This window comes from Tamandua tetradactyla, chromosome 7, assembly GCF_023851605.1.
Source record: "Tamandua tetradactyla isolate mTamTet1 chromosome 7, mTamTet1.pri, whole genome shotgun sequence".
NCBI lineage: Eukaryota > Metazoa > Chordata > Mammalia > Pilosa > Myrmecophagidae > Tamandua > Tamandua tetradactyla.
In genome coordinates, this window is record NC_135333.1 from 166175060 (window position 1) to 166200982 (window position 25923).

The 25923-nt window shown below is 43.4% G+C and overlaps 2 long non-coding RNA genes across 18 annotated transcripts in view; one reads left to right on the plus strand and one right to left on the minus strand.

Moving 5' to 3' along the window:
- The window catches only part of LOC143642827 (uncharacterized), a 30194-nt gene extending 29146 nt beyond the window's left edge, over positions 1-1048 (minus strand). For all 3 annotated transcript variants that reach the window (XR_013155916.1, XR_013155914.1, XR_013155915.1), the window contains exon 1: positions 845-1048. This is a non-coding gene — a long non-coding RNA (uncharacterized LOC143642827). The remainder of the gene's footprint in view (positions 1-844) is intronic.
- On the plus strand, positions 1025-23999 carry LOC143642825 (uncharacterized). Of its 15 annotated transcripts, none has more exons than XR_013155902.1 (9): positions 1025-1197; positions 1565-1817; positions 2130-3090; positions 6251-7852; positions 8207-8371; positions 10287-10423; positions 11691-12784; positions 16645-16773; positions 17862-23999. It is a non-coding gene; the product is annotated as an uncharacterized LOC143642825 (long non-coding RNA). The 15 variants fall into 15 exon arrangements; XR_013155908.1 differs by lacking the exons at positions 16645-16773; positions 17862-23999 and having other exon boundaries at positions 1031-1197; positions 6251-6405; positions 6652-6701; positions 7769-7852; positions 11691-11985; XR_013155909.1 differs by lacking the exons at positions 16645-16773; positions 17862-23999 and having other exon boundaries at positions 1031-1197; positions 6251-6391; positions 6652-6701; positions 7769-7852; positions 11691-11985.
- Positions 24000-25923: the final 1924 nt, after the last annotated feature.

Genomic DNA, 25923 nt, shown 5'->3' on the forward strand with positions numbered 1-25923 from the left:
TTTCTACCCCCTGGAAAGGACTGGCAAGGCTGAAATAAACAGCACCCTTCCACCTTGTTGTCTCTTCCACCTTGCCATGCCCTTCCACCTTGCCATGCCCTTCCACCTCATCGTGCCCTTCCACCTTTCTGCACCCTTCCAGCTTATCGCACCATTACGCCTCATCAGGCCCTTCACCTCATCATGCCCTCCTTTCAGCCTCACTTGCTCAAAGCTGTGAAGAAGCAAAAAGGAGAAATTTGATCCTGGTGATTGGGGCCGCACCCGTGCCCATCCTGCCCCGCGAGGTCACACGAGCTCCCCGGGAGTGGCCGCTGTCCTGTGGTCTCCTCGGGAGGCAGCAAGCCAGACAGAGCCCCAGAAACACACAATGCTTTGGCTCCTGCTCAAACGACCAACATTCCTTGCCGACAGTGTCCCCACCTTCCTCCCCCACCCCATCCCTAACCAGCCCTTCCTGGAAAATGTGATGATGGGGGTGGGGGTGGGGGGCGGGTTGGCCAATTTCAACACCACCTGGCGCGCAGGGTGGACCGGGCCTGGCCCGCGGTCACAGGCCGCCCCTCGGGGCTGCGCCGGCCGGCCCGGCCCTGTTCTCACAGCCCCAACTTCCTGTGCGGCTGGGGGGGGCCCTGTGAGACCCTGCGGGAGCGCGGGCGGCCGGGCCCTGCTGGCGCGGGTCTCTCTGACCTGGGATGATATGGGAAGTGGAGGCCAGCGGGGGCAGCTGGAGGCCGAGCTGGGACGGGCCACTTTCCGGCTCAGGGTGGGCCCGTGTCCCTGACGAGGGAGGGTCACTTCCCACCGTCGCCCTTTCCCAGGCCGCCCCCGGCCCTGCTCCCACCTGCCCTCCGCCCGCCCGAGGCCGACGGGGAAGCCGACGCTCAAGTCTACTGCTTCGGGAAGTCCGAGCTCCCCGGAGCATAGCTGGGCTGTAGAGGGCTGTTTCGGTTTGGCTTTGGAGGGGAGGGGACGCAAAAGCAGACTTCCAGAGGCTTGTTCGCTGCCTAGTGCCGTGGGGAGCACCGCGCGCGGCTCCGGCGGCCGCGCCGACTGACGCCGTGCGCGCGGCCCGTGTTCCCTCACCCAGACGCTCGCACGCAGCGTTTTTCTCAAACGGTTCCAGCCGGAAGCGGCTCTGTCGGTTTTCACCTGGTCAGACACGACACCAGGCGGCCTGGGCCAGACCCCGGAGGGGTAAGAGGGTCCGTGAGATCTGGCCCAGTCGACGTGGTTCTTGAAAAAGACGGAACAGAACAGCCCCCCGCGGGGCGAGGGGCCGCCATTCCTTCCCCCGCAGCCGGGAGCACCGCCGGCCGGGCCGCTCAGGAGGCCGTCGGGAGAGACTCCGTTCCTTCCCGAGTTCTCTCTCGCCGCCCTTCGCGGGGGTCTTTTATGTGCAACTCGTAGGAAGTCCCCTCGCCCAGGCTCTCCTGATCTGGAATGTTCTTTGGCTCTCCGTGGCCTGAGACCCCGTCACGTCCTCAGAGAACCGTTCCTGACCAACCCCAGCAACCTTAGCTTAACTTTTCCTGTGGTAATTTCGTGTTCTTGTTGCCACCAGGGAATTAACCACAAAAGCCGTTTTCATACGTATCTGCCTGAGATACATTAAGGATACACGGCATCTCTTCGTCTGGACTCCTTGCGCGCAGAAATAGCGCCTGCTGTTCACTGCCGTGTCTTCAACATCTGACCCTCCGCCGGGCACATAGTTGGCGCACAATAAGTGCTTGCTGAATGAGTGCAGCAGCTCGAGGAATCACCCTTTTGTTTTTTTCAAAAGAAGGTCACCCAGGTTGCTGAGTGTCCCCGAGGTGTGTTAAAATGGTCTTGTTTTAAGGTCAAAATAAATTAGGTAGCTGGAAATACTAGTGGTCAATGAGAGGGAGGCGTTAGGGCTAGGGGCTGGATGAGTTTTTTCTTTTTATTTCTTATTCTGGAGTGATGCGAATGTTCTAAAAAAAGGATCATGGTGATAAATATACACTATGTGATGCTATTGTGAGCCACGGCGTGTCACCGTGTGTGGAGTATTTATGGTAAGAATGTTTGTGTTTGCCTGTTGTTTTATCAAGAAGAATATTTTTTAAAAAGAACAACACATGGTCTTGTTTTGCTCTCCTCAGCAGAATGATTTCACTCTAAAAACAACATCCGAACAAGCAAAAGAACAAGGAAAATTGTCTTTTCTGTCGTTCACCTGTCAACTCTCAGCAGGAGGAGCACCACAGTCCTGGAAGAAATCTGGTTGGGGTTTAGCATGGGACTTGGAGTGGAGATCACGATGTTTCAAGCCTGTGCTTCATGAGGAAGTAGGTGAGGGCGAGTGTGCTGGCTACATTTGCTAAGGGGTATCGGGCAGGGCCTTGAGAGAGGCAGGAAGCAAGGAAACGACATTTCACCAACAGTCCTCATGGTTCCCGGCATGTGTGTTAATGGGATTGGCATCAACCTAGATGACTCTCATATTGTGCAGAATCCATTCATTCCACCTGAATGGTCCCTGTTCTTTTGTTTAATATAATTTAATATGAAATTAGGGGCGTGTGTGGTGGGTTGTATCATGCAGCCTGCTCTGGAGGTGTTCCTGGCCTGGATCCGCATTCTGGTGGGAGTGCGTGTATTGCATTGGGATCTCTTGAAGACGTTGCTCCAGTTGAGGTGTGGCCACCGAATCAGGGTGGGTTTTAATCTGGATTGCTGGAGGCCCTTGTGAGCAGGATGGAATTCAGACGTTTATAGAGAGAGCCACAGAGAGAAGCTGGAAGTCAACAGAATCCGGAGGAGAATGGAGAACACACGGGCATGAGCTTTGCCATGTGTCAGAAGAGCCAAGGACCAAAGCTCACCAGCTACCAGCCCTGGGGTGCCACTGTTTTGAGGAGAAAGTATCACCTTGCCGACACCTCAATTTTGAACTTCTCCTAGCCTCAGAAGCGGACCCAATAAACCTCCGTTATTTAAACCAACCGATTGCATGTTCTCGCAGCAGGAAAGCTAAGACATATGGAAGCACAGATGTGGGAACAACTGCCATTGCCTGCGGGAGTCCACCAGGTGTTTACAGAGAAGGTGACATTGGAACTGGTATGTGGTTGGCGCTCAATATGTGTCACCCTTAGCAGGAGCAGTTTCAATACAGTGATAAGGTGGAAAACAAATTATAATGAGCTGAGACAGAAGTGAGGGTAAATTTAATGAGAATGAATTATCCTTTTAAGCAGTTTGACAGTAAAAGGAGGAAGAGAAATGAGTGGTCTTTCCTCAGTTTTCCTATCAGTTATAGGCAACCACCAGTTACACCCAAATCCTGTATCCTAGTCAGGATATACTATCTAACAAATGACTTCAAAGTCCCAGTGATTTAACACAGCAAAGGTTTATTTCTTATTTGTTTCATGGGCTGAGGGCAGTTGGCTGGCAGAGGTGGGTGGGGTGCAGGTGGGGGAGTGAGGGGCTGGGGGAGCAGGCAGAGGGTAGGGCCGGGAAATGCCTATGACCAAGGTTCCTTCCACTTGATGGCTTCAGCATCTTCTACAGCAGTGCCATTCAAAATGTGGTCCAAAGGCCATGCTGGCTTGTGAACTCTTTGTGACCAGTCTAAGTACAGAAATTGTGGGTATTAAGAGTCTGATGGCAATTTGGCAGAATAATTTTAGGTCCTTTGAATCTAACAATAAAAAAATAGAATTGGGTTTATATTTTATTTGTCTTTTTTTATATGTACAAGGAGAAGAAATTGTGGGTAATAGAGTATTTATATTTTTATCTTTATATGACAACCCAAATTATTTTCCAGAGTGGTTGGACCACTTTCCATTCTTACTCATAGTATATGAGAATTCTGGGTTAATCTAAATTGTCACCAGAACGTCATAATTTTTGCCTTTCTGGTTGATATAAGATGAACTCTCACTGTGGTCCTAATTTGAATTTCTTTGATTACTAAGAAAGATGAGCATTTTTCTCATGTTTATTTGCTGTTTGTATTTATTTTTTATGAAACACATGTTTGTGTCTTTTAATATTTTTCCCTTGGGTTTTTGCTTTTTTTGGTAGGAGTTCTTCATAAATTCTGCAAACTAAGTATTTGTTAGCGCTATATGTTTAAAATGTTTTGAGTTTTTGTCTTTTTTGCTTTCTTTATGATATCTTTTGATTAACATCTGTTCTTATTTTAATGTGGTTGATTTTATGAATCTTTACTTGTATCATTAGTCCGTTTTGTGTCTTAAGAATCCTTCCCTATCCCAAGCTTACAAAGGTATTATCATATTTTTTCTGAAATTGTTAAAATTTTCCGTTTTACTGTTAAATCTTTACTCCATCTGGAATTGATTTTTTTGAATGGTGTGAGGTAGGGATCAGGTTTCCTTATGTGTGTGGGTCTGTTTCTGGACTCTCTATTCTGTTGCATTTATGACTCTGCTCATTTTGGCTGCAGTAACTCATATGCTTAGTTACCTTGGCCTTATAAAAAGTATTGATGTCTGGTAGATATATAGAGATTTTACCTTTCCAATGTTCTTTTTTTTAAAAAAAAATAAAATTTATTAATTAAAAAATTAAGAAACCAAATAAAACATCAACATATATAATCAGTAATTCACAATATCATCACTTAGTTGCATATTCATCATTTCTTAGAACATTTGCATTAATTCAGAAAAAGAAATAAAAAGACAATAGAAAAAGAAATAAAACAAATACAGGAAAGGAAAAAAAAAAAGATTATATCTACCATACCCATAACCCCTCCCTTTCATTGATCGCTAGCATTTCAAACTAAATTTATTTTAGTATTTGTTCCCCCTATTATTTGTTTTTATTCCATATGTTCTACTCCTTTGTTGACAAGGTAGACAAAAGGAGCATCAGACACAAGGTTTTCACAATCACACAGTCACATTGTGATAGCTATATCATTATTCAATCATCCTCAAGAAACATGGCTCCTGGAACACAGCTCTACATTTTCAGGCAGTTCCATCCAGCCTTCCATTACATCTTGAATAACAAGATGATATATACTTGATGCATAAGAATAACCTCCAGGATAACCTCTTGACTCTATTTGGAATCTCTCAGCCATTGACACTTTGTCTCATTTCACTCTTCCCCTTTTGGTGGAGAAGGTTTTCTCAATCCCTTGATGTTCAGTTTCAGCCATTCTAGGGTTTTCTCAATCCCTTGATGCTGAGTCTCAGCTCATTCTAGGGTTTTTCTCAATCCCTTGATGCTGAGTCTTTGCTCATTCCAGGACCTCTGTCCCACGTTGCCAGGAAGGTCCACACCCCTGGGAGTCATGTCCCACGTAGAGAGGGGTAGGGTGGTGAGACTGCTTGTCATGTTGGCTGGAGAGAGAGGCCACATCTGAGCAACAAAAGAGGTTCTCTTGGGGGTGACTCTTAGGCCTAAATTTTAAGTAGACTTGACCTATCCTTTGCGGGGTTAAGTTTCATATGAACAAACCCCAAGACTGGGGGCTTAGCCTATAGCTTTGGTTGTCCACACTGCTTGTGAGAATATCAAGAATTCAACTTGGGGAAGTTGAATTTCTCCCCGTTCTCACCACTCCCCGAAGGGGGCTTTGCAGATACTTTTCCACTCACTGATCGAATCACTCTGGGATTCATCGGGGCATCACTCTGGACAAACCAGCAAAATCTCATGTCCTACCTGAGAGTCCAAGTACTTATGGCGTTCAATCAAACTATCTACATAAGGAAATGCACTAGTCAAAATATAAATTTTGTAACAAATAGAAATTTTTTGCCTTAGTCTCACACATAAGGTGACATTTTAAAATATTAATTACCATCTATTTCCAGCACCCTGCAATAATGACATTCCTTTGTTCTTCCTCATGCAAAAACATTTTTAAAATTTGTACATTGTACATTTAGTCACTATTATTATACACTCTAGGCATTCCTCGATTATACCATCCCAATCTTTAACATCTATCTTTCTTTCTGATTTCATTTATGTCTCCAGCCCTCCTCCCTCTATCATTCTCACATGCAGCTTCATTCAGTGTTTTAACATAATTACATTACAGTTAGGTAGTATTGTGCTGTCCATTTCTGAGTTTTTGTATCCAGTCCTGTTGCACAGTCTGTATCCCTTATTTGTCTTTTTATGATTAATGTTCCCAGTAATTAATTTTTACTGCATTTTACAAAAGTATCAGGGAATAATGAATTAAAAACTGAAAAATGCATATTTAAAAGATGCTTCCATGCAGGTAGCCTGAGAAGCTCTGTTCTAAGGCCTCAGCTTCAGAGTCTTGGATCTGCTGCGCGGGCTCGGCTGAGAAAGGAGGAAAGAGCTTGCAGGACTGCGTGGAAGACGTGAGGCATTCAACCACAATAAAAACTTCACCCTGGTGTCAGCCAGGAGGTGGTGATGGAGCATGGGGAGAAGTGGGGCTGAGTGGCGGAGGGAAACCAGTGAGGTGGCTTCATGTAGGACAGCAGAAGTGGAGAAGAAGAGATGTGAATGCGCTGGGGCTGGACTGTGCAGGCAGCGCCGACTGTAAAGCCTATAGACTGTGTGGGCAATGAGGGAAAGGAGGGAATTAAGGGCAGCTCGAGGGTAGCGCAGGCAACAAGACGTGTGCACCGAATCCCTTCCTCTTCTTTCCAGGCACGCAGCAAGACCACCTCTCCCAGCACCCCTGCAGGAGGCGATGTCAGGTGACTTCTGGTGATTCAGCAGCTGCCTCTGCTACCTCCAGCTGGCCAAGCCTCCCTCGCGGGCCTGAGAGCACTCTTTCCTCCTTTCTTTGCCAGTTGAGGCAGTGGATCCAGGATTCTGAGGCCTCAGCCTTAGAAGAGAGCTTCTCAAACTATCTGTACTGAAGGACCTTTTAAATATATCCTCATTTGGAAACAGGGAGAAAATATACCTTACCTCATAGTGTGGTGGTGAGGATTTAATTAGATAATGCCAGACCAGATAGGCCTGGTCCTAACACCCAGAGATAAGGGGTTAACCTTTGGAGAATGGGTCTCCTGAATGTGGATAACAAAATGGATAAAGGTATACATATGTGAGTGTATCTAGAAGCACACACACAACTACACACACACACACACAAATAGGACCCTACCATGTGTATTTCTTTGAAATTTGCTTTCTCCTCCTCTTAAAAATATACCATCCACATCTTTCAGGTCACTAAATATCCTTCTACAATCTTGTCTTAAGTCATTGCTTTGTATTTTATAAAATGGTATAGCATCATTTAATTAATGGAGCTCATATTATTGAACGATAAGTTGATTTCCAGTTTTCACAATACTGAACAAATGAGCAATGACTCTCTTTCCAACTAAAGACTTCTCATATCCATGACTATTTCCCGGAATAAATTCTTAGATGAAGAATGGTTGTATCACAGACATATACATTTTACATTAATTTGCTTTATAAAGCCACATTGATCTCTAGAAAATTTGTGCTGATGTATACTCTTTCCAGCCATTTATGAAAGCACTCATTTCTGAACTTCCTCATAATACCTCTATATTAGCTCTTCTAAATTTTTTCCTTTTGATAGGGAAAAATATTTTTGTGTTAATTTGTATTAATGCGATTGCTAATCAAGTCAAACTTTTCCAAGTGTTTATTGGCTAATTGTATTAATTATTTTATAAATTTGCCATAAATGCTTTGTAGTATTTGCATTTTCTTATTGTTTAGTAACAATTTGTTATATAATAAGGCTAATAACTGTGGGTCATTCCATTATATTCCTAAGGACTGTGTCGCTTATATTTATGAAAACCAGATAGGAGCAGAGTACAATGACTTTGAAGGATACCCAGGACTTTGAGTTGGTAAGGTAAGCATGGTGGAATGTCCAGTAAAGGGCCACATCATTGTGAAGTGGTGGTCGTGTCTGACCGTGGAACCCTGGTTAGAAAGGGAGGCAAATAAACCAGGTCAGAGGTGATAATGAGACTTACAGCAGGTCTCTGATGATGCTCCTGCTTTTTTCTACTTTAAATACTGAGAGTAATTGTGCTTGTTTGAAACTATTGTGTACCCCAGAAATGCCATGTTCTTTAATCCTGATTCAATATTGCTGGGTGGAATCATTTTATTAAGTTGTTTCCATGGAGATGTGACCCACCCAATTGTGGGTGGGAACTTTTGATTAGGTGGTTTCCATGGGATCCGTCTCTATCCATTCAAGGTGAATCACTTACTGGAGTCCTATAAGAAGGAACCATTTTAGGAAAAAGCTTCAGAGCTAACACAGAAAGAGCCGTTTGGACATGCAGAAAGAAAATGCCCCTGGGGAAGCTGTTTAAAACCAGAAGCCAAGGGACCAGCAGACACCAGCTACGTGCTTTCCCAGGTTGGCCTTTCTGAAATCAAGGTATCGTTCTCTGGATGCCTTAGTTTAGACATTTTTATGGCCTTAGAACTATAAACTTGTAATTTAATAAGCCCCCTTTATAAAAGCTGACCCATTTCTGATATATTGCATCCGGCAGCATTAGCAAACTAAAATATAACATTTCTGCTTCAAACTTTGCTATTGTTTCATAAACTCACCGGAATTTAGCATTGTGCTTCAAGTTTCATCACTGTTCCTATGTAAGTAGTGCCTCCCTCTGTAATAGTTCCCTATCTGTTCATCTCCATGGCACAGCCCTCCTTATGACACCTGTAAACATCTTGTATATGAAAAATAATAATACGTTCTGTCATCATGATATGTCACAGAACCAAATATGCTAAAAGCAGCCAAGCACATAATAGGCCTTTAATAAGTATTTGTGGAACTGAGTGAAAGGAAACATCCCAGAATATCACAGAGCTACAAATTATAGTGTAAAATAGCAAGCTCTACTTTTAAAAAGCTTGTCTCAGACTGTGAAATGAAATGTTGATAGTTAACTTTTCCTTTAGAACATGGTCTAAGAAATTATGGCGTGCCTCACCTATGTGTGTGTATATATGTGTGTGTGTGTGAATCTTAGGTTGGTAGGAAACTAAACTCAGCTGGTTCTGCAGTTCAGTGCTTGTCCTTGGCTGGGTAGAAACAGATCTCCATTTTCTGCTCCAGTGGAAGGCAATTGTTTTGACAATCTCTACCTTGTCTTTTAGCTCTTTGTAGCTAAGCTCTCAGTTACCTGGATACTTACATAACACACATTGTCCTGGATTTGTTTAAGGGGTTCTAAAGTAATTAGATTTTTGGCTTTCAAATTACCCAGCACTACAGGAATGGAATTTAGAGCTTGCTCTGGAGACGGATCAGAACTGACACTCTAAATACCCTAATGTGCCCATAATAAGGGCCTGGCTCTTCCAGATGCCAAGATTTTCAAATTAAACCTTGTAATGTTACCCTGAGCTATGCTGATGTCCACTGCTAATGCTGATGCTGAGACTTTCTGCCAAGAAGAATGTTCATGACAGATTTTTTCCCGTTTTCAAGCAAATAATAATGACCAACACTTAAATAGTATTTATGTGCCAGACACCATTTTACATATATTAGCTCATTCAGTCCTGCTAACAAACCTTTAGGTAGGTTGTATGAGGGTAATGATAGTTGCTGTAACAAAGAAATCCTAAAATTGTATTGGCTTAACCCAATGGATGTTTATTTCTCATTCATATATAATCCCTTTCAAATGTTTGGTAGGTGATTTAGGGACCCAAACTCCTTTAATCTGGTAGCTTCCCCGTACCCTAGAGCCTCAGAGTCCTTCTCTGTCAGCCAGCAGATGAGGAAAAAAAAGGAGGCTCATGCATGGGATGTTTTTAATGTGTGAGGTGAAAACAGTGCACATCTTCTGTTCACGTTCTGTTTGCCAGAACTAAGACATGTACTGTTGATAACTGCAAGTCTAGTTGTGTTTTCAGGTAAAAGAGGAAATAGATTTGATGAACATATAGCAGATTCTGCCATAGTCTGTCCCTCTTGTTACCTTTTTTCTCACACAAACAACACACATTCCTTCCTGAAGAAAACAACCCTTCCAGTTCTTGTCTTCAGCTAAAAAAACAGGATTTCTGACTGATGCATGGTCTTTTCCATCACAACACGATGTTTTCCTCAGGGAACTGATGGGAGGCAAAGATTAGAAGCTTCCTAAATCTTATATTGCCAAAGAAAAAATGAGCCTGGATTTAAAAAGCCTTTGACTGTTGGAGCCTTAACTAAGCCTCGAATCCCAAAATTTGCACAAACAGGAAGTGGGTTTCAAAAGCTGTTCAGTCATTCAAAGGGAACTGACTTCCCAACTTCCACTTCATAGGTGGCCATGGAGGATAGCAGACAAAGAAGAATCTTCTAGAGAGCAGACTGGGACCACAGAAAACAAAAAACATACCTCCATCCCAGGACAGTGTCAATGCACAATGTCTGCCCACTGGGACTTCATCACTGCCACAGGTCAGCAACCGCTGCGTGCCTCTCCTTCCTTCCTTTCCAAATGAGCATGTTCATCTTTTTTTTTTTTTAACATTTCTTATTGTGAAATGTAACAAATATACAAAAAATGTTAAATTTCAAAGTACATTTTAACAAATACTTTGAAATATATAAAATATATATATATATATAATATTACAAATTTCAAAGTATAGTATGGGTTATAGGTCCACAATTTCAGGTATTTCCTTCTAGTTACTCTAAGATACTGGTGACTGAAAAGAACTATCAATATAATGATCCAGTAGTCCTACTCATTTGTCAAATCCTATCTTTTCTGTTAGAACTCCTCCTTCTTTCATCCTTCTCCTGATCTTTAGGGATATTTGGACAATGACCATTCTAACTTTTTCATTGTTGAAAAAGGGCATCGACTTTATGGGGAAGGGGATACAACTGGTTGATGTTCTTGGAGAGACTGGTACCTCTGAGTTTCAGGAATTATCTAGACTAGAAACCATCTGGAGGTTTTAAGTTTCTGAAAAATGAACTCAGCGAGTGGAACTTTTATAAGTCTTAGACAGAGCCCTGGATAGTCTTTACAGTTTACAGGAGTACTGTTGGTTGGGGATTGATATACCATGGCAATTAGTAATATCTCGCTGAAGTTTGCATAAGAGTAGCCTCCAGAGTAGTCTCTTGGCTCTATTTGTATTCTCTTAGCCATAGATACCTTATTTTGTTACATTTCTTTTCCCCCTTTTGGTCAGGAAGGCATTGTCAATCCCATAGTGTCAAGGCCAGGCTCATCCCTGGGAGTCATATCCCACATTGCCAGGGAGACTTACCCCCCTGGACATTATATCCCATGTAGGGGAAAGGGTAATGATTTCATTTGTAGAGTTGAGCTTAGAGAGAGAGAGGCCACATCTGAGCAATAAAAGAGGTTCTCTGAAAGTAACTCTTAGGCATAATTATAGGTAAGCTTACCTGTCTAATATACTCTGGAATTACATTAAACTATATAGAATTGCATGACCTCATTCTCAATTCTAGGCTCCAGGTATTTATTTGTTTAACTGAACTGGCCAGACAGGTTAAGTTAGATTGTATGCTACAGAAAATTTAGGTTTTAGACAAAATGAGCCTCTCTTCCTTTAGTCGCATACAGTAGGTGAAGTTCTAAAATACAGGCAATATCATCCTTAACCCTGTATTCTGATATACCTTAGTTCCAACCAGATTGACTCCATTCTTATCTCTAATTGAAGCCTGATTTCTTTTTCAGCTTCTTTTACAGTTGCTGTATGTAGGAATACTGACTTTCAGAGCTGCAGAACTCCAACTCTGAGTCTTAGGTGTCACACAGGTACCCAAAGTTCCCATACCAGGTAATACACATATAGCATAGCGTCTCAGAATTTAGAATAACACTTTAAGCTCAGGAATAAATGTGACTGCTATATGAGCTTACACTCTAGGTCCCAATTTTCTTGTAGGTATTTTCTAAAAGAGACCATACAATATTTTCCCTTTTGTTTCTGGCTTATTTTGCTCAACATGATGTCCTCATGGCTCCTTCACCTCATTGCATGTGTTTATCATTCTTTTATCATATTTGCTCCATCACTTTACATTGAGTGGGGCAGGGAAGACAGCCGCCTTGGTTGGTATAACATTAGGTGCTATTACAAACTTCAACATTTCAGTAGCTTAACCCAGTAGAAGTTATTTCTTCTCACGATCACTCTAGTGTAGGCATCTTCCACCAAGCAGTTCAGAGCCCGGGCTCCCACCGTCTTGTGCTCTGCCATGCCCTATGGCCTCAGAGTCCTTTGCTGCCAGGCAGCAGATCAGTAAAGACATGGAGGACCATCCATGAAGGCTTTTCAATGGCCAGGCCTGGGGTGATGCACATCAGCTCTGCTCACATTCCACTGGCTAGAACTCAGTAATGACCACACCTGATGTAAGGGAGCCTGGGCAAGGAAGGAAGTCAGTTGTGTGCTCAGTGAGAAGAGGAAACGGGAATGGGTGAACACATAGCAGCCTCTGATGAGCTTAAAGAGCACCAAGGAAGCTGCTTCCCAGGCACCAAACCACGAGTGCTTTTTGTCTTTATATTATGATGGTCTCCTTGAGTTAGGGCTGTTTCCTTATAGAAGGTTATATTTTGGTCACATCTGAGAGTGAGAGAAAGGCCTTCATTTTTAAATGGTGGGAGCTATAAGGATAGAGGCCAACCTAGTATAAATGCCACATATAATCCCCAAGTCTTTGTCTCTGCAGATAATCCAATGATTCGTCATCCCTCCTTCCCAGTCCAATTATTGACATGTATGTTTGCAGGGAGCTGGTGCTGAGAGACCACGGGGAAGGCGGGTCAGTATGGGTTACATTTAGGACTTTGTCCATTTGAGGGAGCTGTGTACCCATTTCTTCAGAACTGTTGAGTGTTGAGGCTTCCTCCACAAGGAGAACTTGCATGCACGTCGTTTTGGAGAGCCAGCCCAGGAAACACAAGTAAGGAAGTGGGGGAAGTAAGTCAAGGAAGGGAGAAAATCCAAAAGCAGATTACTGTTGCAAGCAACAGAGACTCAATCTCAGCAGAGACCTTCTGAGAAAACATGCAGAACATGCCCCAGAACTGTCCCTCCAGAATTCAGGGAAGCTGGAGCATTTTCCAACAGCTCATATCCCCATGGATTGAGAGTTGGCCCTAAGAGCATTAAATACCCTCTCTCCCATCTCTGGTTTATGTTTACAAGCCCAGCATACTCCTGGGACAGACATAGAAGATAGATGTAGGTGCATGGATGGGAAGCTGTCAGTCCATCTGTACCAGGACCTGTCCCCAGCTGCAGGAGAACTTGGATGGGTTTAGGGGGCTTGGGGGCACCTGCTACAGATGGGAAGAGGTACAGAGAATGAGAAGTACCTGGATTTATCAGAGTCCTCCAAGCTCATCTAGCTCACCTGACATATTAGAGTTCTCATCCAGGAGGGCCTGAACTATGACTCCCTTGTGAATGAACTGGTATTACTAGCCAGCATTTATTGTACATTTACTGTGTACCTGGAACTGTACTGAGGGATTGTGATGGTTAAGTTCTGATGTCACCTTGGCCAGGTGATGATGCCCAGTTGTCTGGTCAGGCAAGCACTGGCCTAACAGCTACTGCAAGGATCTGTGACTGGTTGATGAACCAGAAGACTGGTTTATTAAATCATCAGTCAGTTGATTGCAGCTGTGGCTGATTACATCTGTGATCAATTAAGGCATGCCTCCCAACAATGAGATAATCCAATCAGCTGGGGATTTTTAAAGGAGAAGAGAGACTCTTTCCCTGCTTCTTCAGCCAGTGAGACTCACCTGTGGAGTTCGTCCAGCTCCTTCATTGGAGCCACACCTTTATAAACCTCATATTTACAGATCTCTCCTGTTGGTTCTGTTTCTCTAGAGAACCTTGACTGATACAAGGATTTATGTAAATTGTTTCATTGAATATTTGTTGACTATCTACAAGGTATCATGGGAGAAGCAAGAGATGAATAAGATTTACTCTCTGCCCTTAAACAATTTAAACTCTGGCAGGAGGGATAAGGTGAACATACAATGATTTTATACAGCAAAGCATGTGATGAGGGCCATAAAAGTTCCAAATAATTATCATTTCAGGGACACAAAACTGCTCCTGGATTGAGAGGAGGGGGCATCTGAATCTACTGTGAAAGGATGAACAGGGTTTTGACACATGTATTAGAGGGAGAGCATTTGTGGACAATGCTTTGGAGTGTTTGGAAAGGTGAAGGGGAGGGATACAGGGTAGGGGGATAAAGGAGGATAAGATGGGTGTTGCCAGGAAGCTGTCATAATATTATAATACTCAGGGGTTAGATAAAATTTGTAACTCAGATATGATGTCAAGGTTGGAGGAAGCCAGGTGAAGTATCAAATTGGGGGCTGAAGAACGTGTCTACAACAATTCAAAAAAACATGGCACTGAATATATGGCCAAGAAGACATTTGTTCCGGTATGAGAGCTGAAACAAGAGGCCAGAGCATCAGCTTGTTCAGCCACACCTGAGAACAAGTGCATCAGATGACTCCAAATTTCACTGCCCTGTGCATGAAAGCACCATGAATAGTAATTTCAGGGTTACAAACAAATTTTAGTGAAGAGATGAATTCACAGATATGGAATCCATAATGAGAATCAACTGCATTTCTTGAACACCTACTCTGTGCCAGTCACCCATTTAGATAGTGGGGATACAGCTGAGAGCAAAACAGGCAAAAGCCATGACCACATGTAGCTAACAAAGACAAAATAATAGAAATAAAATATCTGGTCTGTCAGATGCATGGTAAGTGGTATGGAGTAAAATAAGCAGGGAGGGGTAATAAAAGAACATGGTAAGCGATGGCCTCACTGACAAAAGGACACTGACGGAAGGAATGGAGGAGTCACCCACGTGGGTCACTGATGGAAGAGTTCAGTTGCAGAGACCCCAGGCTAGAGCATGTCTTGCTTAATACAGGAACAGCAGGGAAGCCAAGTGCGGCTGGGACAGAGTGAATAAGTGCAGGGTGGTTGGCAATGAGGTCAGAAAGCAGAAGGGACACCACATGTGGCGGTCAGCGGTTTTCAATGGAGTGGCATCGTGAGATAGCGGGTGTTTTGAAAATTCATGGAGATATTTTGCCTTCTAGTGCCATTGTGCCTGAGCGATTTACATTTTAAAACACCTATTATTTTATTATGGATAACTTTCTTTTATTTAAGCTTTATATGTTAGATAGGGCATTGTATTGATTTATTTAAAAAATTTATGGGTGAAGGGAGGTTATGTTATCTGTAAATTTCTTTTCTGGATTGTTTTATTCTGCTTACTGTTGAAATGAAATATACCAGAATTGGACTGGCTTTTAACAAAGGGACTTATTGGCTTACAAGCTTATAGTTCTGAGAACATGAACATGTCCACATCAAGGCATCGTCAAGACGATACCTGAACTCCTCTGTGAGATGACAAGGCACATGGCAGGAGCTGCTGGTCTTTCCCTTCTCTTCTGGGCTTCGTTGCTTTCAGCTCCTTGCTCCCAGGGCTTTCTCTCTGAGCTTCTGTGACTTTCTGTGTGTCTGAATTTCTTTCTCTTATTAAGGAGTCCAGTAGGAAGATGAAGACCCACCCTGAATGAGGTGGGTCACATCTTAAGATCCTACTAACCAAAAGATCCTACTCACAATGGGTCCACACCCATAGGAATGGATTAAATTTAAGAATGTAACTTTAGGGGTATATACCAACTTCAAACCATCACACAGATCACAGAAGTATTATGCAATATTCACTACTAAAAGGGGGCCTTGAATCCTACAAGGTTAGGTGTGTTTCTGGAGAAGAGCCTTAAAGGTCATTGTAAAGACTGAGGAGTTGATTCTGAACAAGATGGAAAGACACCAGGAAGTGTAAGCACACTTTAGCAGAGGAATCACATGATCAGACTTAGTATTTAATCAGCACTCCCTGGCGGAGGTGTGGCGAATAGATTGTAAAGGGCAAAAGAAGTCAGGTGACAGGTTTGGAGACTATTATTACAGTAACCAGGTGAAAGATGATTGGTGGCTTGGAGCAGAGTGGTAGCAGTGGAGGGGTGAGAAGTTGTCATGGCTAAGTTCACATTATCAACTTAGCTAGGTTATGGTGTCAGGTTGTTTGGTCAAGTAAGACTAGCCTGATTGCTACTGTGAGGGTACTTTGTGGCTTTAAATCATTAGTTCATTGATTGTACCTATAGCTGATCACATCTGCAATCAACAAAGGAGAGTGCCTTCAGCAATGAAAGAAGTCTCATCCAATCAGTTGAAGAACTAAAGGGAGATCTGATGATTTCAGTAGTCAGAAAGAAAAACTTCTATCTCTATTTCAGTCAGCCAGCTTCTCCAGGGGAATTCATTAAAACTTTCACTGGAGTTCCCAACTTTAGCCTGCCCTCTGAAATTCAGGCTTTCCAATTCTCCCAGTTGCCTGAACCATTCTAAAGTTAATCTCTTAGTATTTCTTCTATCTATCTATCTATCTGTCTGTCTGTCTGTCTGTCTGTCTGTCTATCTACCTACCTACCTACCTACCTACCTACCTACCTACCTATCGACCTATCTACCTGTCTTCTATCAGTTTTGTTTCTCTGGAGAACCCTAATACAGTTGTCATCTAATTCTGGATTCATTTTGAAGGTGGAATCTACAGGATTTTCTGACAAATTAGATGTGGGGTGTGAGAGAAAGAAAGGAGTCAAGGATGATTCTACATTACTGACTTGAGAAATGAAAGATGAACATGCCATCAGCCAAAACGGGAAGCCTGTAAGTAGAGTAGGTCTGGGGAAAACACCAAAATTTACTGGGTGCCAACTATGTGCCAGGCACTATTTTAGGCACTGGGAATTTCCACCAGCCTGATATGGAAAATAATAACAAAGGGGATTCACAGGAAGAGAAGCTGAGGCCAGGCTTGGTTGACAGGCGTGTAGGATTCCAGTGGAACTGTTAGCTATCCAAGGTCAGAAAGCATGGTATGGTGTTTTGATTATTCATGTTGCCCACTTAGTACATGTTTGATAAATATCTCTGAGTGATTAAAGTCAAAAGAGAATGAAAATCTACCCTTCTGTGCAACCCCTAAATTATTGGAATAACTATTCTGGTCTCAGACAAGGGTTTCTTTAAGCCTATTTTCAATATTCTTATGCGACCATAGCTCCACACTGCAGATAACCTAATCTACCCCACATATAGTAGACTTTGCATATAATAGCTGCCTAATAAATATTTGTTAAATGAATTAATGAGATTGGTCCTCAATAATACATGAAAATATTAAGCATATATTATCAGCAGTACTGGATTTTTTATTTGATTGTCTTTGCCAATTTTATAAGCAAAAATGATGTCTTGGCTGTATTTTAATTTCTATTTCTTTGCTTATTGGAGAGGTTGAATATTTTTACGTCTGTTGTTAGCCATTATGTCAGTTTGTCAGGCTGCTATGACAAATACCACATAATGGTTTGGCTTAAACAATGGGAACATATTGGCTCATGGTTTTGAATTTAGGAGAAATCCAAAATCAAGGCATCATCAAAGCAACACTTTCTCCCCAAAGTCATAGCATTCTGCTGGCAGCCAGCTATCCTCGGGGTAGCTTGGTTTGTATCCCTGCCTTGTGTCACATGATTATGTACTTCTCTTTCTTTTCTGGATTCCTGCTGACTTCTGGATTCTCCCTGTAGCCTTTGTGTGTGTGTGTGTGTGTGTGTGTGTGTGTGTGAAATATAACATATATTCAAAAAAGCAATAAATTTCCACGTACATTTTAACAAGTAGTTATAGAACGGATTTTAAAGTTTGGTATGGGTTACAGTTCCATGATTTTTCATTTTTTGTTTTTCTAGCTTCTCCAAGACACTGGAGACCAACAGAAATATCAATATAATGACTCAGCAGTCATACTCACTTGTTAAATCCTATCTTCTCTGTTATGGTTCTACTTCTCTTTAAATAACATATATACATAAATGCAATAAATTTCAAAGCACCGCGCAACAATTAGTTGTAGAACAGATTTCAGAGTTTGGTGTGGATTACAATTCCACAATCCTAGGTTTTTACTTCTGGCTGCTCCAAGATATTGGAGACTGAAAGAAATATCAATATGATTTAGCACTCATATTCATTTGTTAAACTCGACCTTCTCTGTATAATTCCACCATTACCTTTGATCTTTCTTCCATTCTTTAGGGGGTATTTGGGTTATGGCCGTTCTAACTTTTTCATGTTGGAAAGGACTATAGATAATATGGGACAGGGGTATAGAACGTGCTAATGTTTTGGAAGGGCTGCCCCTCTGCATTTCAGGGTTTATCTGGTCTAGTCTCCCTGTAGCCTTTTATCTTATTATGTCTAAATTTCTTGTTATAAATTCCTCTAGTAATCTGGATTAAGACCCAACCTCACTCAGTTGGGCCATACCTTAACTAAAAATAACATCTTCAAGTGATCCTATTTACAATGAGCTCATACCCACCCAAATGCAGATTAAGATTAAGAACATGTCTAGGGTAGGCCACAATGGCTCAGCAGGAGAAATCTCGTCTGCCATGCTGGAGACCTGGGTTTGATTCCCAGTGCCTGCCTGTATAAAAAAATAAGTTAAAAGTTTAAAAAAAAAAAGAACATGTCTAAATTGAGATACTTAATTCAATGACCACAGCCATATCTCCTCTGTTGTGTATTTTTCTCAAAAGCATTCACTCATTCTCAATAACTATTGAATGTCTTTGCTGCTCTAGATATTGGGGCAACAGCAGTGAATAACCTTGTTTGTATGGAATTTTACATTAGGGAGAGATAAATGTATAAATGAGTAATTGTGAGTGTTATGAAAATCATGCAAGAGTGAGGGACTTAGTGATTAACTGGGTGGTCATGCAGTATTCTAATAACATCACTTTTGAACAGAAGGTATGAGCCAAGCAAATGTTGGGAAGAAGAGTGTTCCTGGCCATAAGGCAGGAGCATGCACTGCATTTTGAGGATACAACGAGGAGCCAAGCTGACTGAGCAGGGGGAGAATAGTAGGAGGTGGGATCACAGAGGTAACAGGCTAATGCATATGTGGTTTTGTAGGCCACTGTTATGTACTTTGGCTTTTCTTCAGAGTGAAATGGAAGCCACTGGAGGCTTTGAGCAGAGGTATGATGTGTTATGAATTACTATTTAAAAGGATTGCTCCAGCTGCTCTGCAGATAAGAGAGGAGGCCTCTGCAATATACTGATGGAAGATGATGGTAGATTGGACCAGGGTGGCAAGGTGGATGAAGTGAGAAGGGGCCAGGTTCTGGATAGATTTCAGAGTAGAGCTAATCAGATGTGATGACAGATTGGATATGGGGGTGGGGTGAGAGAAGCAAAGGGGTCAAGAAGGATTCCAAGGTTTTTTATTTGAACACCTAGAAGCATGTAGTTGTTGTGTACCATATTGCTTTATTGAATCATATATGGCATTTTTCATGAGTCCAGAAAAAGTCTGAGCCACATCAGAAGAGAAGGAGCAGAGTACCAGGGTAGACATTGTGCTGGCATCCCGGACTGGGTGCTGACTGATAGAGACCAGTCAGGCAGCTATCCCCCATTGCCACGATCAGTCCAGGAGCCGCACAGGACGTTAGCGATCCAACCAGAGGAGGCCCAGGACTTTTGTTTGATAATTTGGGGAAGATACTTCCTCTTCCTGCTGGAAGTAAACAAGGAAGCATACTCCCCAAGGCTTCTCCAAGGGAGCCAGCCTTAAAATAAACTTGACATCATGGAAAGCAAAGAAAAGAGATAAAAAGAAAGTTTGGTCTTCTGTGGCATGGTGGACTCACCATATCCATTCCCGCCTGAAGTCCATCCAGATGCTGTTCAGTTACAGGAGCCAACAAACTCCTCTCTGTTGTTGAGGTCAGCTTGGGCTGTTTTCTGTTCCTTGCCACTGAGAATGTCCTGAATGATAGAAGAGGCTTGCAATGCAAACACTGCTCACAATTCTTAAGCAGAGTGCTCTCTCCACCTGGGATCTCAAAACACAGGAAATCATCACCCCAGAAAATCTGCAAACCATTTGAGGCTTAAGATTGGAGGGTTACATCATACTCTGTGAGAGGAAAGGCCACCTTCGGGGCACATGCTGTCCAAAATCCTGGAGGAACGGATCCCAGAAACTGTCAGAGCAGTGGACATCACCTGGCATTAGATGATCTCAACTACTCCACCATGAGGATGGGGCATCCTTCCTGAGGCACAGGGTCTCTGGCAAGTCCCTTCTGGACACAGAAGGGTTTGTGGTAATGCTCACCAATTGCTAGAAGCATGGGGCGGAAGCAGACTCTGAATATGTGTCTTTATGAATACCAGCATCCTGCTTCCAGGCTTATTTCAGGAAATCCCTTACTTAGGGCTTAAAGACTAACTTGTGCTCCGTAAGAGACAGTTCAGGCTCGTGGTGAGCAGGGCAGACACAGGGGTCAGACTGCCTGGATGTCCCTCCCGGCTTCCCAGGGACTGGTGGGCCCAAAGCGGGGCCCCAGGGCTGGCCAGCTGGCAGATACGGGCCCAGCATCCAGTCCCAGCCAGTCCTCTGCGGTTTCTTGAGGGCTTGGGGGATTGCTCTGTAGGGGGCTTCCTGAGGCTGGCTCTCCCCCAGCTGTCTCGGGTGTCATCATGTCTGAAGGAGTCTAGCCTAGAGACTGAGAGCATTAAGCATCTGCAGCCAGCCTGTTGGGGGTTGAACCTTAAATCCACCACCAACTGATTGGGCACATTTCTTAACCGCTCCGTACCTCAGTTTCCTCCTCTGTAAAATGAGACAACAAAAAAGGAACTTCCTCCTAGAGTGGCCTAGAAGATCAGGGAGAGACTAGATGTGCTGTTAGAACTGTCTGGCACCTAGTAAGTGTTCAGTAAGTATGAGTTATTAGGTTGCCTGTAACTTGCAACTAAATAATGGCACAGAGATACAAAAAAAAAAAAAAAAAAAAAGAACTGGGAGAGAAAAAAGAGAAATGCACATGCCAAGCAGAGAGTGCTGTTCCGTTTCATGTCTGACCAAAAAGGGAGGAGTTGGGATGCTTTTATCAAGGCCGATCTTCTTCCTCCAGCCTGGGTGGGGTTTCTGTGCTGGGGCCATGAGACAGGAGAGGAAGCCCAGCTCTGCCCTTCCTGTTGCCACCAGCCGGCCCTGCCAGCAACGGATGTGGCTTTCTTTAATGCTGCATTAATTTTACTCTTAATAATAATAACAACCGTTCCTCACTTTTAAATTTCACATTAAGTTGACAGGACCCTTTCACATCCTCACCAGAGAATAAGGCAGTCTACTGCTGTCCCACTTTACAAACGGGTAGAGTATAAGCATGGACTGCCATCCTGCTTTGATAATATTAAAAAACATGCAACCATCAAAAATTCAGTTCTTTCCTGCCTTGTATTTCTTATTTTAAAATTTTCTGTCATTAAAAAGCATATTGTTAATTTTTCCATCTTTTTTTTTAAATAATAGCGGCCAACTTGTTTGAGCATCAGGTGTACAGGCACTGTCTTAAGAACTTTATTACTATGTGTTAGGTCATTTACTTCTCTCAATCACCCTATTAGATGGTATGCTGGTTTGCTAGCTGCCAGAATATGGTATATGGGAACTGGAATGGCTTTTATAAAGGGGAATTTAATAAGTTGCAAGTTTACAGTTCTAAGGAAGTGAAAATGTCCAAATTCAGACACCAACAAGAAGTAACCTTAATTCAAGGAAGGTCCATGGGTTAGGAACACCTTTGTCAGCTGGGAAGTCACGTGGCTGGCATCTGCCTCTCCAGGTTCTGGCTTGCTTAACATCTCATGGCAACGTCTGCTGGGCTCCAATCATCTCCCAACATCCGTGTCTCTGTTCTCCACGTGTTCACATCTGTGTCAGCTCTGCTGTGAAGTTTCTATCAGCTCTGAAGCTTCTCTCATTTCTCTAGGCTCTGTCCTTTCTGGTGTTTCTCTTGTTTCTGTCAGCTCAGAAGTTTCTCTCCAAAATGTTTCCTCTTTTAAAGGATTCCAGTAAACTAATCACCCACCTGGAATGAATGGAGTCACATCTCCCTCTAATCAAAAGTTCATTGGGCATATCACATCTCCATGGAGATAATCTAATCAGCACATTCCAACCTACATTGTTGAATCAGGATTAAAAGAAAGGACTGCTCCCACAAGATCGGATCAGGATTAAAACATCGCTTTTTTAGGGTACATAATAATACTTTCAAATGGCTATTATTATTCCTTCTTACAAATGACAGCACTGAGGCAGAGTGACCTGCCAATTTGGGTTTAAACCCAAGTAGTTTGGTTCCAGAACCAACTCACTCAATTATTACACTAGTTGACATATTCATGGTAGAGCTTTAGCAGAATCAATAAGGCAAAAAGATGAAAACATTCCTTTTTAAAGTATAACTCCAACACTCAGATAAAATTACTGTTAACATTTGGTATATTTTAGTGTCTATAAAAACAGGTACAAGGTAAGAGAGGAAGGGACAGGCATATATCAAAATTACTTGTGTTTTAATTTCCTAAGCTGCTTAAGCAAATACCATGAAATGGTTCCACTTAAACAATGGGAATTTATTTGCTTACAGTTTTGAAGCAGGAAAGTGTCCAAATCAAGGCATCATGAAGGTGATGCTTTCCTCCTGAAAACTGGCTGCTGGTGATCCTTGGCTCCTCTGCTACACGGGAAAGTCTGCTGGCTTCTCCCTTCTCTTCTAGGTTTCATTGATCTCAGCTGCTTGCTTCAGTGGCTGTCTCCTGTCTGTCTGAGTTCATTCCTTTATAAAGAACTCCAGTGATGGCATCTAGACCCATCCTGACTGGTCTGGGCCACGCCTTAACTGAAGGAACCTCATCCAATGGTCCTGCTTACAATGGGTTCACACTCACAGGAATGGATTAGAATTAGAATTAAGAGCATGTTTTTCTAGGGTACATACAGCTTCAAACCACCACATTTGAGGGGCTTTTAAAATAAGCATATGCTTGAGATACTGTACTCAAGGAAGAATGGCAGGAATGAGTGCTTTGGGAAAAGAGAATTGGGTGATACTAATAAACAGTTCCTCTTTTCCCATCCCTTTCTCCAATTGCCCCATCCTTACCCTAGCTGAAAGCCACTGGTGATTCTTTCCAGTCTTTTCTCTGTGTAGCTACACATGCATACATGCACACACACTTATAAATGACAAATGAACAAAAGTGGAAGTAAAAAATGTCCCAAGGCAAGCAGTAGATGGTGGCACATAATATGACAAAATTCCTAACTGCTCTGGCTCTTTATTGATAGGCTTTTTTTCAGGATCATTAGCTCCTCCTGTGAATTTAGTGTTTTGTGATTTGGCCGGTAGAAGTGGCTGCGCCAGTCCCCTGCTCAGGGCCTCCCAGGGCCTTGTACCCCGGGCAGATTTGTGCTTTATGCTCATGTAGACACAGCCTCACACCAACACTCTGGAGAACTGCCTGCATTGTATCATCCACTTGGGCCAGCACAAGTTCCTGTGAAGAGGAGGACAGGACAGATGCCACAGGATGCTGATGTGTTGAGGAAGGAGTAAGAACCCAGGCCAGTGACGGTAGAACCAGAATTTGCTGCTTCCTCCCCTCCGCTCCATTGAAGAGCCACAGCATTGCATTCCGGGGTGGAAACTCCCAGCATGGCTTTACTTCCTGGTGCACTCTCCGTCTCCCCGAGTGGACTGTGCACTCCTTGAGGCCCGGATCAGGCCTCAGCATCTTATCTGTCTGCCCCTCTATCTCCCCACCGCGGGAGTGGCACTTGAACTGAGAGGGAACGGCAGTGTCTTGTTGGGATGAATGAAAGGCTGCATCATAGCAAATGCCTATTAAGAGGCTGCTTTGACCTCAAAGCCACGTTAATAAGACAAAAGCTTCCATTCCAATCTTACAACAATCCCATAAGGTAAATTCAGATTCTCTTGTAATGCCCCCACCACCACCACCCGATTTACAGAGAAGGAAATTAGACAGAGAGAGCTTGAGTAACTTCTCCAAGGCCACACAGCTAACAAGTGGCTGGTTGCATTCAAACCTGGGATGCTGAACTCCCGAGTTCAGGTTCTCAACCTCTATACTTTTTCTTCCACCTCCCTGTGCCTCCTTCAATTCCAAGGTCATTACTATTGTCTTAAGATTTCACTTTTATCACGTCACTCCCCCCAGTCGAGAACCGGCAAGGTCAAGTGTCCCATCATGGCATACGAGGTTGTATGTAGTTGTCCCCAGTCTCCTGTCCCATCACCTTTCCACTTTAGAGGCAGTAGGGATTTCACTGCCCTCAAGGCTGCTTGTAATCGCTGGCTAAGCCGAGGCACGCCACGCAACCTCTCCCCACCTCAAGTTCCTCAATGGTCCTGAGCTTGCCTGACACTTACGAGGAGTGACGCACAGACCTTGGGAACAGCTTACAACGAACTTTCAATAAAGGGCCAGATGGTAAACATCTTCAGTTCTGTGGGACCTCCAACCATTCAGCTCTACCACCTCAGTGTGAAAGCAGCCATAGGTACATAAATGAACTGGCGGGGCTGCCTTCCAAGACTTATTCATGAACCCCCCAAATTTGAATTTCATACAATGTTCATGTGTTGTGAAAGAGTCTTATTTTGATGTTTTCCCAATCATTTAGGGCCATTCTCAGCTTCCCAGGATGTACAAACATAGGTCCAGGCTAGCCGCAGGCTGTAGTTTGCCACTCTTAGAACATGGCCTGGGCCAGAGGGAGGGCTGAAAAGATCTGAGAGAAAATGCATGACAGAGACCACGTAGGAGGTTTGGAAGGCGCCGAGGACTTTGGCTTGGTCGGCACGTGCAGATGAAACAGACCTGTCAAACCAGAGAGTGGTTGAGGAGCCAACATCTACTGAAGGCCACCTGGCAGGGTTCCACTTCTTCCAAGTGCTCACACTCGGTCCTTGGACAGACCCTGCATCTTCCATTCTATCCTCAGAGACGATGAGTGAAGCCCAGAGAAGTTAAGCAGTGTGCCCAAAGAGACACAGCTTCTAAACAGCACAGTCAGGATCTGAACTTGGGTTTTCTAGGACACTAAAGACATGCTTCGTCAACTGTGCCTTCAGTTTTAGTTTCCCAGCTGCTAAAACAAACACCATACAATGGGTTGGTTTAACAACAGGAATTTATTGGCTCACGTTTCAGGGGCTAGATGGCTTGCTTCCTGCTGAGGCCCGTATGTTCTGGTTGGCTGGCAATCTTTGGAGTTCCTCAACTTTTTTTGTCATAGGCCAATGCACATGGCAGCATCTCCTCCTTTTTCTTCCAGGTTCCATTGTCTGCCAGCTTCCAGCTGCTCCTTGTGGTTTCTCTCTCTCTTGGTCTGACTTTCCCTCTGCCTATAAAGGACTCCAGTAACCTGGGTTGGAGCCCACCTTGATTCAGCGGGCCACATCTTAATGGAAGAAACATCTAGAAGAGCTCTTCTTTATAATGAAGACCAAGAACATGTCCAAATTGGGGTGCACAATTCAATCCCCAACATCATCACTTGCCAAACAAAGATTATTTGAGAGTCTGCCACATGCAAGGCGCTCTGACCTCATGGGATGTATGATCTTCTAGCAGACTAGACATCCCAATGAGCAACTATAACCCAGCATAAGAACTCCTGTAATGCACATACATGAGAAGGGCTTGGAGTTAAGGCACTGACCCACGTTTGAGGAATCAAGAAGGCTTCTGAAGGAAGTGATGTATAAACTGAGTCAGATGATTGAGAAGGAAATACCCAGGAGAGAATGAAAGAAGGAATAAGAATACTCACCTACAATTTCTGACCTGCTTAGCCAGGTTGTCAGCTGGAGCCCCTACCCTTCAGAAATCTGGTTAAACTTGGCCCAAACT